This window comes from Macrotis lagotis, chromosome X (genome assembly GCF_037893015.1).
Source record: "Macrotis lagotis isolate mMagLag1 chromosome X, bilby.v1.9.chrom.fasta, whole genome shotgun sequence".
NCBI lineage: Eukaryota > Metazoa > Chordata > Mammalia > Peramelemorphia > Peramelidae > Macrotis > Macrotis lagotis.
Genome location: NC_133666.1, coordinates 84,125,031 through 84,140,694, shown reverse-complemented (window position 1 = coordinate 84,140,694; position 15,664 = coordinate 84,125,031). Strand labels below are relative to the sequence as shown.

The following is a 15,664-nucleotide window of genomic DNA, read 5'->3' as shown; positions in this document are numbered from 1 at the left end:
CTGACTTCACTACTCTTCAGCACTCAGCAGGGGGTCCACCTTGCCAAGTCTTACTTCTGCTTAGCTGATAGCTCTCTTTAGATCCTGAAGGACTGGGAACTAATGGTTTGAGGGATGCCAAGGGACCTACCCAAAGCCCACCTGAGGCTCATACTCTCAAAGAAGAGCAGTGATAGGGAAATGCATGGCTTGAAACCTTGTGACTCTTAGAAAGATTTTATTTATTTTTACTTTTACAATTTTTCCCCTAATCTTGCTTCCCTCCCCCAACTCCCACAGAAGGCAGGCTGTTAGTCTTTACATTGTTTTCATCATATACAAAACCTGGTGACTCTTTTTTTTAAGTTAACATATAAACATATTTATTTTATAACACTTAATGCAAATGACTCCTTTCAACATATTCATCTCATTCCCATGATTAAGTATTATTATAATCTTTATACCCTTTTGTGAGGATGAACACAAGGAAATTGCATATTTATTACAGAGAATTGATTTTTCCTATTTCATTAGAGGGAAAGAAAATAGATTTTTTAATAAATGAAACTTTAATTAAAATGAATTCTCATTTTTTATAAAAGGATGCGATTTTCATTATATTATATTCCAGATCAACAGTTCTCTAAAATGGTCATATTGGTAAAGCTATCTATTCTTCCTGAGCAATTGGAAGACGCAACATGACCAGTAAAAAACTGTTTTGTTTTGTTTTTTTTTTCCATTTGCCACTTGGTTCGATTTCTGGCTCAAGAAATTTCATATATTTTTTTAAAAAAGTAACCCAAAGAGAAGGGTATCAGGTGGTCTTTAATCAATGAATTAGCTATAATAGATATAAAATTTCAATAGTTTGGTTCATTGTATGGTTTGCTATATAGATTTCCATCTGAAAAAGTGAGCTGGATTTCATGTGCTACTTGCATAATCACACTTTAAGGTTTATTTTCCTCACAAATCTGTGAGGGAATGACATTTCCCATTCTATATGAATAATCAGGTTTATGATTTTCTTCATATCCTACAATATATAATGAAGTAAATAGTAAAAATGTGAAGCAATTGAGACTATAATTCTGCTGTAAACCAGTAGTTAATTTTTTTTAAGCACCTGAGCAAATAAAGCCTTTAAAAGATCCTCCTCAAACTAAGGATCATTCTTATGTATCATAGGAGATTCTGATGCGATCACAAAAATACACTGAATAATGTATTTGATACCTGTATGTCAACATAATTGATTTCCTCTGTAATACTGTGTATTTTATGCAATAAAAAAGTTATTCTGAGATGAAGTCTGTAGTATTCAGATTGCCATGGGACCTAAAATATTAAGAATGTCAATTTAGAGATCAGCTTAGCCTTGAAAAAAACAAAGATGATAGTACCCCAGTATTCTACCCTGTTCACAATTCACTGATGAATAGAATAGTTTCACAGCTAGCATTTAAAAAAAATGACAGCCTTCTTAAACTGGACTACTGCACTGGTCAGTTTCTTATAGGAAAAAAATCAAAATGGAGCAATATTTAAGAGATAATAAAATTCATATGTATTTCAAGTTGAAAGGGAAAATATTTATTAGTTACAATGGAATTAAATCCTTTAATTCTATCATATATATATATATATATATATATATATAGTATAAAAATTCTAGGACATTTTAAAAATTAAGTAAATAAGATACTGAACAAAAAAGAATACTAGGAAACCAGATTTTTATCATATTGCTATTACTCAGGTTCTGTAATAGGAAAAAGGCTACCTGGCTCCTGAAACTTAAAAAATTTCACCTCTTTCAGAGACAATTCTCCACAATCACAATTTTAAATTATTAACAATTCTGCTCATAAACTTATAGTACATAATTAAGATGTACATGAACTCTTTAAATCTTGCAACCTTTCTGGATCTTCTAAAACTTTCACTAACTATGGTATGAATACATTTGGGAGGAAAAATTCATTTACAATTTTAAACATTAAATAATAAAATAGAAATCTATGTAAGTCAGTATCAAATTTCTCATAGAGAAACCAAAAAACAAACAATATTTGTTATCAAGGATAGATGTAAAGTTTTTAACATGTCTCCTCTTTAAAACTGATTTTTTTTTTATTCAGAAAATTAAGTGCTGCATTCACAAATGATGCCCACACTTTAGACATTTTTTGAACCAGAGCTTCTTGTCTCTTTCTCTGAATCTCTTCTGGGGAATACTTTTTGTTTTTTTCTTCTTCCTCTTTTGTAGCTTGTTTACAGGATTTAGAAAACTGTCTCTTCAAAAGGTGCTGTGGCACAGCCTCCCCAAGTAAAGAATTGACAAACTGAGTTTTGCATTTTTCTGAATGCTGTAAAATTCTGGAGTCAGGTATGCTTCCTGATGGTGTACTACTGTAACTAAAATGAAGAAAAATCTGAGGACTTTTAATTGTTGTGAAAGAGTTATCAGAGGATGTTGGGATTGTTGTTTTGCTAAAGTGACAAAGAGTCTGCGTTGTTACTCTACTATGAGAAAGATTCTGATTGTGTGAATATCTTGAAGGAATATCTGTACGTGGGTGACCTGAACCTATTGCCAAACCTGAATTTCCTGTAAGAATTGAGGACTTCTTCAACTCTGCTGAAACATGAGAATTCTTCCAAGAAACATGTTGATTACTGCTCTGACAATTTGGGTACTTGTAGTCTTTACTCAGATTTTTAATACCTGTAGAATTTGCAGAATTGCCATAATTCGTATCTTTTTTAAATGTTAACTTGTCTCTGTGTAACCTCTCTCAATGATGTTCCTTGTGCAGAAATATTATCTGTATTCAAATGTTTATATTGTGCCAACTGGTACCCTTTTTCAAATATAACTGAATTAGTTTCTATCCCTAAATAGGAATTATAGTTGACCCTTTGATTATTTTCAGATCCTTGGTTGTCTTTTTTCAAGTCTTGTTGCTGGGTCGGCTTTTGTATGTGGTCACAAGCTTGGTAAATCAAATCATCATCAATATCATAATCATCATCTGTATCCCAAGACTTCTCTAATTCATGACATGTTTCAATAATTTCACTATCAAGCTTAGGATCATTCGAATCATCAAATAAAGAATATTGTTTCTGTGTATCCTTCTGATTTAAGTTTCATTATTTATTCTTGTAGTTATTAGGATTTGTTGTAGCAGGCATATTAAATGACTGATAACAGGTGGATTTCCATCCTCTCCACCAGTTTGTAATTGAAGAGTGTTATGCCTCGTGACCAAAGTGGACTCCTTTGTAGAAACTTTCATATTTGATCCAAATTTAGGATAAATAATCTGCTTTGATTTTTAGATATTGCATGCAATTGGAAGCTCAGGAAAACCAGGAATTTTGGTGTAAAAACTTTTCTTACTGAAATTTCTCTCATATTTCACTTCATTCTCAGTAGGTACCAATTGCATAGGTTCCGTTTTTGACTTTGGAGAAAACAGAGCTTTGGTAGGATCAGGGAAAGTTTTGTTATTTGACTCTGAAGGAAGAGATTGTGATTCTTTTAAAAGCCTTTTTTACCAATAGCCGAATCTTGATCTAGCACTACCTTAGCTTTATATTGGTAGCAAGCACACAATTATCTTTCTGTACAGTTGGCCAAATAGCAGTAGTTCAAAGTTCAGGGGCTTGAGAAATTTGCATAACAAAAGAGCCATCAATTAGCATGTGTTCCCAGTCATCCTCAAAATCTAAGATAGCTTCTATCTCCCCAGGCTTACTGAAAAATCTAAGACTTTGCAATAGAGGAAGTTACACTTGACTTTGCCATTATAAGGGAGTCTGAGGCAGAAGGACGTCGCACTGGCGTTGGATTTTGTTGGCATGAAATTTTATTTCTGTCTTTCTCACTGACAACAGTTTCAGTAGAATTAAGTAACTTCTTTTTCAAAATGATATTCTTGTCAGGGATATTGTGACTGGTATAGAAAGAAGTATTTGACAGACCCTGGCTTGACTGTCCACTACATTTCTGAGTGGAACCATCAAAAAGACCAGTGAGGGCTGCTTTAGCATTTGGGTCAAAATTAATTTGACTATTGTTTTTATGATTTTCTTGCTTAGAGATAGTGGAGCTCCCTTGTACTGTTACAGCAATAAGGGCTTCAGGAACTTCACCAGAGACTGACTGCAGAGCCTGTATCTGTGCATCATCTTTATAATTCTTTAAAGTCTCTGCTTCTGAAATTGTCTGAATAAAATCAAGTCTTTCTGTCTTGTTCCCACCTTACATCTAGGTCCACCACGTTTTCGTCAAATTAGCCAATTTTATAAGTTCTTGTTCACTACTTTGTGCTTAAAACTTTAGTTTTAGTGCCTGAAAATATAGTTTAGTGCTTTAAATTAGTTTAAAGCTAGTTCATTTTCTAGATTTTATTTTTGTTCAACCAAGAGTACATGGAATCGCCCCTTCAGCATTCCATATGTCTAGAAGAGAGTTCCTTATTGAAGACCTGGTGACTAGTAAGGAAGGGCAGGAAATGGTCTGAAACTACTTCTCATGAGACATCCATGTTTTGCTCACCTGGCCTCCAACCAGATATGATCCTTTGTGGGGTTATGGGCACCTCTGGCTAGAGAGTCAATGTCTGACCAGAAAGACTGAAGGGATTTTTTCTGTATTTTAGGATAAGACTACCAGCAGAACTTCCTGGTAGGGGCCATAAGAGAAAGACTAACAAGATTTTCTCATTGGGAAGGAGTTATGATTTGGGAGACATGATCTGGAATAAAATCTGAATGGACTTGTAGCTTTTTGGGGGGATGGAGGTGGAAAAGCCTTAAGTAGTCATCCAGTCTAACCTGTTCACTTGAGATCAAGGGAAATTAAGGTTAAGAGGAATACAGGGACATAGCCAAGGTCATAGTGGGCAAAAGATCCCTGCGAAGACACTCCCAAGAAGATGGTGACCACTAAGAACTGAGTTTAGGAATATTCTCCATACAGGTCAGAGTTCTGGGAGTCTTCAGTTATGACATGGGGTTAAGTGAAGAAGGAAGAGAAGTTCCTGAGCTTTGGACAGGCCAGGCATGGACAGCTAGTAGAGGGAGCCTGAGCCAACCCCATAGTCTCCCTAAATGAGTTTCTTTCAATTCTGAAATCCTCCATGAACATTTTCAAGTATTTGGTAATGTTAGCATACAAAATGTCCCTGTTTCCAACTTAAGAGAATTTCTAAGCAAGTGAAGATGGCCTTGGACATGCCAAAAATGGTAGTGGTGACAAAGTATTGAACAAAGTAGGGAAGACTTGTGCAGGAATGAGGCAAGAAATTCCTGGTAGAGATGGTTTGCATTGGTAGTTCTACTTTCATTGACAAGAAGAAAAGTGCTCATTCTCTACAGGAAATAAGAGGCAATTTTCAACAGAGGAAAGGGACATACTTCCTTGGGCTGTGGAAGGGACTCTGGGAATCAGGGCAGGAATGGAAACCTTTTCTCATGTGCCCTTTTATTCCTACCTTGAGATGTCTCTCAGATTCTGCTGGGCAGGAGAAGAAGGGGTCTTCCCCAGCTTGCAAAGATCAGTTTCAAAGACATCATTACTAGCATCTCCTTCATGCAAACACTGTGAAGAGGAAGATGAATAGGCCAGAAATCAAATCAAAATGTCTGTAAAAATGGTCCTAGGAATAAAGGAAAACATCACCCATGAAACTGAGTTATTTCCTTCTTCCAAAGGGTCTACTGTTGGAAGCTTAAGCCATGTGGTCTCTTCAAGAAGAGATGCACATTATTATAAAGATAAAATTAAGCGAAAAATGGCTATGTATTCTATAATTAAAAACCCTTCTAACCTGAACTATTGCAATATGTTACTAATGATTTTTTTTATGTTACTAATGATTAAGGAAAATAAAGAAACACTAGAAAATCATTTCATGGAGATATTATAATGGTAACAATCGTTTCTCATAGTAAGGGGACAGAAGGAAAACTTTAACATGGATTGGCAACCTTTAACAGATTTTCTAATGGTAGAAGATCTGGCATTAAGTAGGAAAAAAGATTTCAAGCATAACTCTTTTTTACAAACCCATGGAAAAGGAGGGTGGAAGACTGGGTCATTCTCATCTCTATGAGTCCTCATATGATCTCCAAGAGGGAGAGAAAGAGTCACATATTCAAATTAAAAGAGAGGATGTGTAGGACTTTTACATATAATTATAGAAAAGTAATATATGAGTGATCTTATATAGAGAAATTTAGAAAATGAATTATTGTATATTAGACAAGAATTATAGACTCCAACCTCTGAGTCATTGCATGTATCTATAAATCCATGTGTGTATATATGAATATATTGAGAGTGTGCAGGAAGACTTCTTTAGAGGAATGTATTCTTCAAATCATATTAATGAGTCATCATATTCTCCATCTATTCCTGTGTTGAAGCACTCATGAATTCTTTCTATATCCACCTAAAGGTTCAGGGATTTGAACAGGTAATATAAATATATGAGGTATATACATATATATATATATGTATATATACATATATATATATATCATCTATATGAATTGTCTAAGATTTCTAACTATATTACTAAACAGAGAATTAGAGAATAAACGAGCACTTGTACTCACTTAGGTATACAGAGAATTAAGAGAAAATATGAAAATAAAGGAAAAATATGTGAGCACTGGGATACAAAATGCAAAGTCAATCAGTTTTATTGGGTTGTCAGATGTCAATGGACACAGGCAGACTGGGGCATTGGGCATCAGTCACGGGAAGGGCAATAGGCAGAAAAATTTGAGGGCATCATAGTTCAGTTGGAGCAACAAGGGGGAAAAAGGGAAAATGAGCCTGAGGATAGGTTTGGGGAGGGGAGGGGGGAGTTGACATGAAGAAATAACAAGTATGCTGTCTGTTGGGCATGTGTGGAGACATGGGCTGTGTTGGGAAGTAAGAAGACTCCTGCCTCCCCACCATGGGCTACGGTATCACCATCCATGAGTGCTCAATGGGGGGTCCACCTTGTGCAGTCTCATTTCAACTTGGCCGAAGGGTCCCTGAGGACCCGCTGAAGCCACAGGATGGACCATCTGAGAGGGGACCTCCCACAAAGCCAACCTGGGTCTCAGGTGCTTTTGCAGAATGCCTCAGGGAAGGCAGAAAAACAATGCCCAGGAAGAACATAGATTTGAGAATTTCTGACCAGAAATGAATGTTACACTCCCCTCCCCTCACCACCTCCCCCCCAAGACTCTGAAAATGGATAGAGGTGGTGGGGGCATCTCTGACTCAGGAGGCAAGTCAAGAAAGCTCCATGGCATTTATTCTGGACTTTAGAATTTGACTACCTGCTAAACTGATTGGGAGAAGGGCTGCTTCCAGGGAAAGTAGCACATTATCATAGGGTTCTCTTCTGTAGACAATTGTTGAGTGGAGGGAAGAGATTAGCCCGCTTTTGTAGGATAGAGGGCTAAAATGCACTTCATTTAGTCCAACCTCCTCATTGGAAAAAAGCAATGGATATCCAAAGGCAGGCAGGCCCATGACCAAGGTCACTTAGGCAGTAAGGGGCAGACCTTGGCCTTGAATCCAGATCTCTCTCTCTTGCTGATCAGGCTGACTCACTTAGATCTTGGCCTCTCCCTCCTAGTAAAGTCAAGTTTCATGGCCTCAAAGTCATTGGGAAAGCTCTTCCCCGAAGCAGGGTCCAGATTTCCCCCAAACCTGGGGGTTCTGGGGTATTCAGGTAGGACTCTTGGGGTAAATTGGAGGGCAAAATGAGCTCTAGCCCCACCCCGAGCTTTGGGTGAGTCTGGGATATACTATTAACAGAAATAACCTGAGGGTATTTCTTGAATTATTGTTTAACTTTGTGACATAAGAGGATGACATGGCCAACCGAACTGCTTCACTCAAATCCTTTCTTGAACAGTTAGATGATTAGTAATATGGGGTCATGGGCCCTTTAATAAAGTTCCATAGTCTCAGAGCTCTTAATTCCTTTTACTTTCACAAACCGCCACCCCCATGTGAGCCTCAGCAAGGTCTTCCTGCCCTAAGAGAACTTCCAGTTCAGTGAGGGAAAAGATGTGCCTTGATCATGCCCAATATGGGAGAAAAACAACATCCTGCTTAAGAAGTGGAGGATGTATGAGGACTCCCCAATATGAATCTAGAGAAGGAATATTTGGGGACAGTTATGTCGGGGAATATAGACAAAGTTTTTTACATATAGAAGAGAATAATTGACTCAAAACTATGAGTCCTTTCTTTTGACCAGGAGCAATGTATAAATTAGATATTTGGATATATGAAGATATAAATGTGAATATACTGCACAAATTATATAAAAGAGTTCCCATAGGTTAACATATGTATTCCTTTATTCCTTCTACATTCACTTAGGAACTCATGGTTATAAATGTGAAATATGTCTCAGGTGTCTGAATTTTTTCTATATGTTTGACGATATAGAGAATAAACGAGTCCTTATATTTGGGAATAAACAGAGAATAAGGACTATTCACTTATAGGACTATAAAAAGAAAATATATGAGTGTTAGGATGAAAACATCAAATGTCAGTCAGATTTTACTGGGGTGACAGAGATGATCAGATAGGCAGACTGAGGAGCTGGGCATTTATCACATGAAGGGCAACAGATAAATCTGATGGCAGGTTGAACCAATAGCAGTATCAATGGGGTAAGAGAACACTAACCTGAGGAGAGAGGTTGGGGAAGGGAGGTGACTGGACTCAACAATGCTGCGATGTCTGATAGGCCTCCAAGGACAGAGGGAGCACATTGAGAGTAAAGAGATTCCTGCCTCCCCAAGGTGGGCACTGAAGTCACCACCCTTGGACACACAGTGGGTGTCCAACTTACACAACCGCATCTCTGCTTGGGATTCTCAGAAGGGACATCTGAGGGGGGAGAGGACATCTGAGAGTGGAGAGATGCCAAGGATCTCCCCAAACTCACCTGGGGTGCTGGTGCTCTGCCAGAGCACATTGCAGAGAAATGGCCACGGGCAGCAATGGGAGAATGGGACTAGGACTGAACATTCCCTTCTAACGGAGATCATTGGGTCCAACCTTCTCATGTGGGAAAAGAGAATTTAGCTCCAGAGGAAGGCAGAGACGTGGCCAGTTCACACAGTCAGTGATGGGAAAATCTTGTTCTTTTATTCCCATCTTTCTTTCTATCCAGGCTAGGTGGTTTCCAACTTGGCCTCTCCCTTCTCTGACAGTAGATTTTCATGATCTCCAGATCCCTAAGAAGACTCTGGCCAGAAGGTGGGGAGCTGGTTACTCAAAGACCCAAAGACCTAGAGGCTGTGGATTGGTCACTTAGGACTGTTGTGATTAAGTGAAGGGCAAACTGAGCTCCAGCCCTAGGCCCAGCTTTGGGCCAGTCTGACCTACATATTTAACAGACTGAACCTGAGGGAAACAACCTGAATTACTTACTTAAGTTCACGAAATAAGGGGTATGACCTTCTTCCCCAGCTTTTTCACCTTACTAGAACATTTAGATGATTTGTAAGTTGGGGCCATGGACCCTTTAAGAAAGTGTGATTGGTTCAGACCTCTGCTTCAGTTGCTTTTCTTGGCAGGAATTAGGCTAAGCAAAGTTTCTGATACCTGCACTCAGAGAAGTCCCATTTAGAGAGAGGGAAGGATTGCCCTGGCCATGCCCAGTACAGTAATATTGGCTATGCCTTAGCCAAATAATAAAAGTTCCCGAGAGGAAGGGGTCAAGAAATGTTAGGTGGTAGCAATTGGGTGGGTGGGGGCACTTTGTGTTTTCAGTGATAGAGATGAAGGTGCATATTACCCACAGAACAGTGCTGGTAATTTTCATCTTTTGTAAGGGTCCAGCTTGGGCTGCAGAAGGGATCTTGGTATGAGGGTGGAAAGGAAGCCCCAGTAACCTCTTGAGTAGAGCTCTTGTGCCTTTCCTGTCCCTGGGCTCCTCAGTGCATCTCTGCCCACCAGGAAAAGGGGACTTCTGCCATAACATGCAGAGATCACTCTCATGGGCATTTCATCTATCACCATTTCTGCATTTTACAAACCCCTTCAAGAAGAAGATAGGGCTATTTAGTTGATAGCTGAAAAAAATATCTTACTCGAGCAAACACTGAAGTGGATACAAGAATAAAAGAAAGCACAATGCAAAATGATGTGGCCTACAATAAAATGCCGTCTGACTTAGCTTTTCCATCTTGGAATATCAGATGGCCAGAGAGATAGTTTACTGGGTCTGGAGTCAGAGAGATTCATCTTCCTAAATTCAAAGCAGGCTTTAGAAACTTACTATGTCTTCCTGGACAAGTCTCTTCACCCTGTTCGTCCCAGTATCCTCACCTGTAAAATGAAGTGAAGGAAATGTCAATTCATTCTGGGATCATTGCCAGGAAATTCCCAAATTCTGTCATGAGCAGTTGGAGGCAACAAAATATCGATGTAAAAGTGGATGTGGATTGAATATACAAGGTCAATGACGAGGAGAATTTCATATCAAATATTAATTGATATAAATCACTCATTCAAATGGGGAGTAGAAAGTGGAACTAAAAGTGTATTAAGGAACATTTTATTAAATTACTAAGAGGAGATAAGTGGCAGCCTAGGGCAAAATGCTTCAAGAATAACGTGGAAAACCATGGGAGAAAATGCAGGCTAATCTCCCAATGGAAGAGTATTCATGTAGTCTCTCAGTAAATTAATATCTAGGACTTATCATGTATCTGTGTATATAAATATATTTGAATATGCTATAATTTCTCTCACTTTACATATTTGAATACTCATAGATCCTCTAATATTTATACTTTTATACTTTTAAATATGAACTGTATTCTTATACATAGGATAATGATGTAGTATTTATATGTATATATGTCTGTATCCTTAGATGTCTCATAGAGACAGGAACATTGGAATGCTCATGTGAATTTTGCACGAGAATATCCCAGGGCTCTCACATGTAAATCTATAGACACAATATGAACACTTTTACAACTGTAATCCCCACCCATGGATGTTCAGTGGGGGGGTCCACCTTGTGCAGCCACATCTCTGCTTGGTCGAAATGTCCCTAAGGACATTGAAGTTCCAGGAAGGAACATATCAAAAGGGACAGATGACTAGGGATCCCCCAAATCCCACATGGGGCTCAAATCCTTGAGCAGAATGCTGTTGGGAAGGCAGTGGAACAGTCCCCAAGTTGAACAAAGACTTTACAATTTCTGACCAGAATCGAACATTCCCTTCCTACTATCCTCCCCCACCTCCTCCTCACCCCTCATCACTAAGGCTCTGGGAGAGGATAGAGAGTGGGGCCACATGTAGCCCAGGAGACAGGTTTAGAAAGATCCATTGTATCTATTTGGGATTTTAGTGTTACACCACCTACTCAACTGCCAGGGAGAAGGGCTGTCTCCCCCCGCCCCCCGCCAGAGAAAGTATGACATTAACATAAGCTTCTCTGGAGTCCATAGTTGTTGGTGTGTGTGTGTGTGTGTGTGTGTGTGTGTGTGTGTGTGTGTGTGTGTGTGTATGTGTGTGTGTGTATTTTGAGGGGTCTATTCATAAGGGATGGAGGGCATTCTCATTTGAGAAAAGGAACTGACAGCCAGAAGAGAGCATAGCCATGGTCAAGGTCGCATAATCATTAAGAGGCAGACCTTGGCCTTGAACCGAGGCCTCTTGCTGACCAGGCTGTATGGCTCTGATCTTGACCCCTCCCATATTTGAAAGACAAGGTTTATGGCCTCGAGGTCCTTGGGAAGGCTCTTCCCAGAAGTAGAGGAGCAGGTTCCCCCAAAACCTGGGTGTTCTAGAGTGTATGGTAATGGCCTCAACCTGGAGTATTCACTCAAAGACCTACTTAAACAGTTAGATAACTAATAAGATGGGGTCATGGAACCTTTCATAAAGTTCCATAGTCCCAGAGCTCTGTGTTAGTCCTTTTTACTTTCACACCCCCCACCTGCATATGTGCCTCAGCAAGGTGCCTGTTTTCTGCCCTCAGAGAACTTCCACTTTAGTGAGGGAAAAGATGTGCCTTTTTCATGTCTAGTATGGGAGTATTGGCAATGCCTTGGCCAGAAGGCATAAGCCCTGGGGAGGCAGGATCAAGAACCGAGCTGAGCGGCAATTGGGTTTTCAGAATTGGGCAGGATGGTGCAGATTAACCACACAACAGAGCTTGGAATTTTTGGCTGTGCCGAGGGTCCAACTTGGGCTGCAGAAGGGGCTCTGGGAATCAGGGTGGCAAGAAAGCCCCATTAATCAGTGGAGTCGAGCTCCTGTGTCCTTCCCTTTCTCTGGATATTTCAGGTGACTCTGCCCACTAGGAAATGGGCCTTGTCCTCCACCGTGCAGTGGTCAGTCTCATGAACATGTATCACCTATCATCACTGTCTCCCTGATTCAAACAGCCTGAAGAGGAAGCTAGGAGCATTTCATCCACAGTTGGAGGGAAAGACCTTAACTTACTAGAGGAAACACTTATTTTAATAAAACCCTAGGAGAAAGCATAACTGAAAAAGATGTGTCCTATGATAAAAACACCTCTCACCTGTCCTTTTCCAGCAAGGAATTATTTGAGGGCTAGCTAGGTAGAATGACACAGAGCATGCTGGGTCTGGAATCAGGGAGAGAGATTTTCCTGATGTCTAATCAGGTTTCAAAACCTTATGAGCTATGTTACCCTGGACAAGTCACTGAACCCTGTTTGTCTCAGTTTCCTCCTCTGGAAAATGATATGGAGAAGGAAATGTCAAATCATCCTGTATCCCTGCTTGGCTAAAGGTTCCCTGAGGACCCTGAGTTCCAAGGAGCAAGGAGGGGAGATTTGAGAAAGGAGTGATATCAGTGGACCCTCCTCCCAAAGTCAACAGGGGCTCAGATGCTTGAGCAGTTCACTACAGGGAGGGCAGCAAAACAGTTGCCAGGCAGAATATAGAGTTAGAACTTCTGACCAGGATGGAATGGTCTCCTCCCCTCTCCTACTCAACCCCTATTCCCTACCCAACCTCGAGGTTCAAAGATTCCATAGTTGGATTGGAGGCATGTCTGCTCAGGGGGGTGGTCTAGAAAGTTCCATGAGCTTTATTCAGGATTTTAGGACTCCTTGGAGGGAGACTGTCCCGAGGGAAAACATTACACTTAAATAGGTTTCTCATCTTTTCTCAAGTCTAGTGTGTGTCTATAAGTGTGTGTGTGTGTGTGTGTGTGTGTGTGTGTGTGTGGTGTGGGATGATTAACCCAATTTTGCAGAATGGATGGCTAAAATATACTTCAGAGTTCATTTCATTCAACCTCTTCATTTCAGAAAAGGGAACAGACATCCAGAGGAGTACAGGACCATGAGCAAGGTCTCTCATAGCCTGTAAGGTGCTGACCATGGCCTTGAACCCTGGTCTCTCATGCTAACCAGGCTGACTCACTGTGATCTTGGCCTCACCTTCCCCTGAAAGCCAAGTTTCATGACCACAAAGTCCATGGGAAGGGTATTCCCAGAAGAGGGGGGGCATGCAGTTTCCCCCAAGAACTAGGGGTTCTGGAGTGTTCAGTTAGGATTGTTAAGGATAAGTAGAGCACAAACTGAGATTCAAACCTAACACAAGCTTTGGGTCAGTCTGGCTTTCATACTTAACAGACTGAACCTCCAGGAATTTCTTGAATTACTTGCTTAACTCTGTAAAATAAGAAGGTAATGCCCCCCCCCATGAACTGCTGCACTCAAATCCTTTCTTGAACAGTTAGATGATTAATAAGATGGGGTCAGGGAACTTTTAATAAAGTTCCATAGTCTCAGAGCTCTTTCTCAGCTTCTTTCATTTACAGAAGCCCCCACCCCATATCAGCCTCAGCAAGGTCCTTGTTTCCTGCCCTCAGACAATTCCCAGTTTAGTGAAGGAAAGGTTGTTCCATAATCATTCCCCGTGTGGCTCTATGGACAATGTCTTGGCTAAAGGAGGCAAGCCCTGAAGAGTCATGGGTCAAGAACTGAACTGGGGGGAAGTGGTCTTAGGGGCATTTGGGATTTCACTGATCAGGAGGATGCTGCAGATTTACCCACAGAACAGCACTGGGAATTTTCATCTGTGGAAGGGTCCAGCTTGGGCTGCACAAATGACTCTTGGAATCATGGTGGAAAGAAGGCCCAGTAACCACTTGAATAGAGCTCCTGTGCCCTTTTCTGTCCCTGGGCACTTCAAGGGGCTCTGTCCTACCGGAGAAGGGGCCTTTTCCTCCAGCATGCACAGGCCAATCTTTTAGACATCTCTCATCCATCATCACTGTGTCCCTGTTCCAAACAGCCTGAAGAGGAAGATATGAGCATGCCATCACTACTTGGTGGTTACACAACTAACATCATGGGACAAACACTAAAGTTAGTATAAATTTCAGAGAAAGTGCAGCTGAAAAAAGATGTTTCTGACAATAAAAAAGCCCTCTCACCTATCCTGTCCCAGCATGGAATTATTTGTAGGCTAGCTGGGTAGCATGACGCAGAGCATGCTGGGTTTGGAGTCAGGGAGATGGATCTTCCTGATGTCTAATCAGGCTTCAGAAACTTTCTAGTTGCATTACCTTGGACGAGTCACTTAACCCTGTATATCTCAATTTCCTTATCTGCAAAATGAGCTAGAGAAGGAAATGTCAAATCATCCTGTATCTTTTTCAGGTAAAACCTAAATAGGGTCAGAACGAGTTAAATACAACAGAATTACAGCTAATAAAACAATAGGGGATGTTCATGGATGAAAAGATATACCTCACATAATATCATAATTATCTCTCAACTATTAACAGATATAAATCTCTTTTCTTAGTGAAGGGAAGCATGAGACTAAAAGTGTCTTAACATATACTTTACTAATTTATTCAATGGAGACAACTGGAAACACAAGGTAAAATATGTTGAGAAAATTCACTCATATAGATCTCATGGAAAAGCGTGGGGGAAGATTGGGGTTTGTCTTCTCCTAAATGATTATTCCTAGATTTTATCTGTTTTTTGCCATCTGGGAATACTCTCATACCTTCTATATAAATTCCTATATGTGGATATTCCTATATTATCTCCTGCTTTTACATATGCTTAGTTACATAGCCTCTGATAATACTATATATATGTATATATATATATATATATATATATATATGAGAGGACCCATTATTTCCAAATATTTATATATGTATATATTTTTTATCCATAGAAGTATTGATATAGTGTATAGTTAATATTTATGTTTATATACCTATATACATCACATATTATTCTATGGAGAAAGAAACACTGAAATACTCATATGAGTGGAGAGAGAATATATTGGGGCTCATATGTATGAATATATAGAGAGAGAAACTATAGAGTTACATAGCAATAGAAAAAAATGCATAAGCACTTGTAAATATCCAAATGAAGAGCAAGAATGAGAAGTCATATAAATGAAGAGAAGGAATAAAATGTCATATTATACATTAATATATTATAGGCTATAGAAATGTCTATAAGTGAATACATATTTCTCAGTGTCTATGAACCCATAACATAAAGGATATTAGGAGTATATTCTATATTAATAGAGATGTATTGCCATATATGTTCACAGATATTTATTCTCAATATTCATTATCTATACTAATTTATATAAA

The 15,664-nt window shown here is 39.4% G+C and overlaps 1 pseudogene; it reads right to left on the bottom strand.

Annotated features, from left to right (window-relative positions):
- Positions 1-2,084: 2,084 nt before the first annotated feature.
- The window catches only part of LOC141498726 (ewing's tumor-associated antigen 1 homolog), a 120,237-nt pseudogene continuing 106,657 nt past the window's right edge, over positions 2,085-15,664 (bottom strand).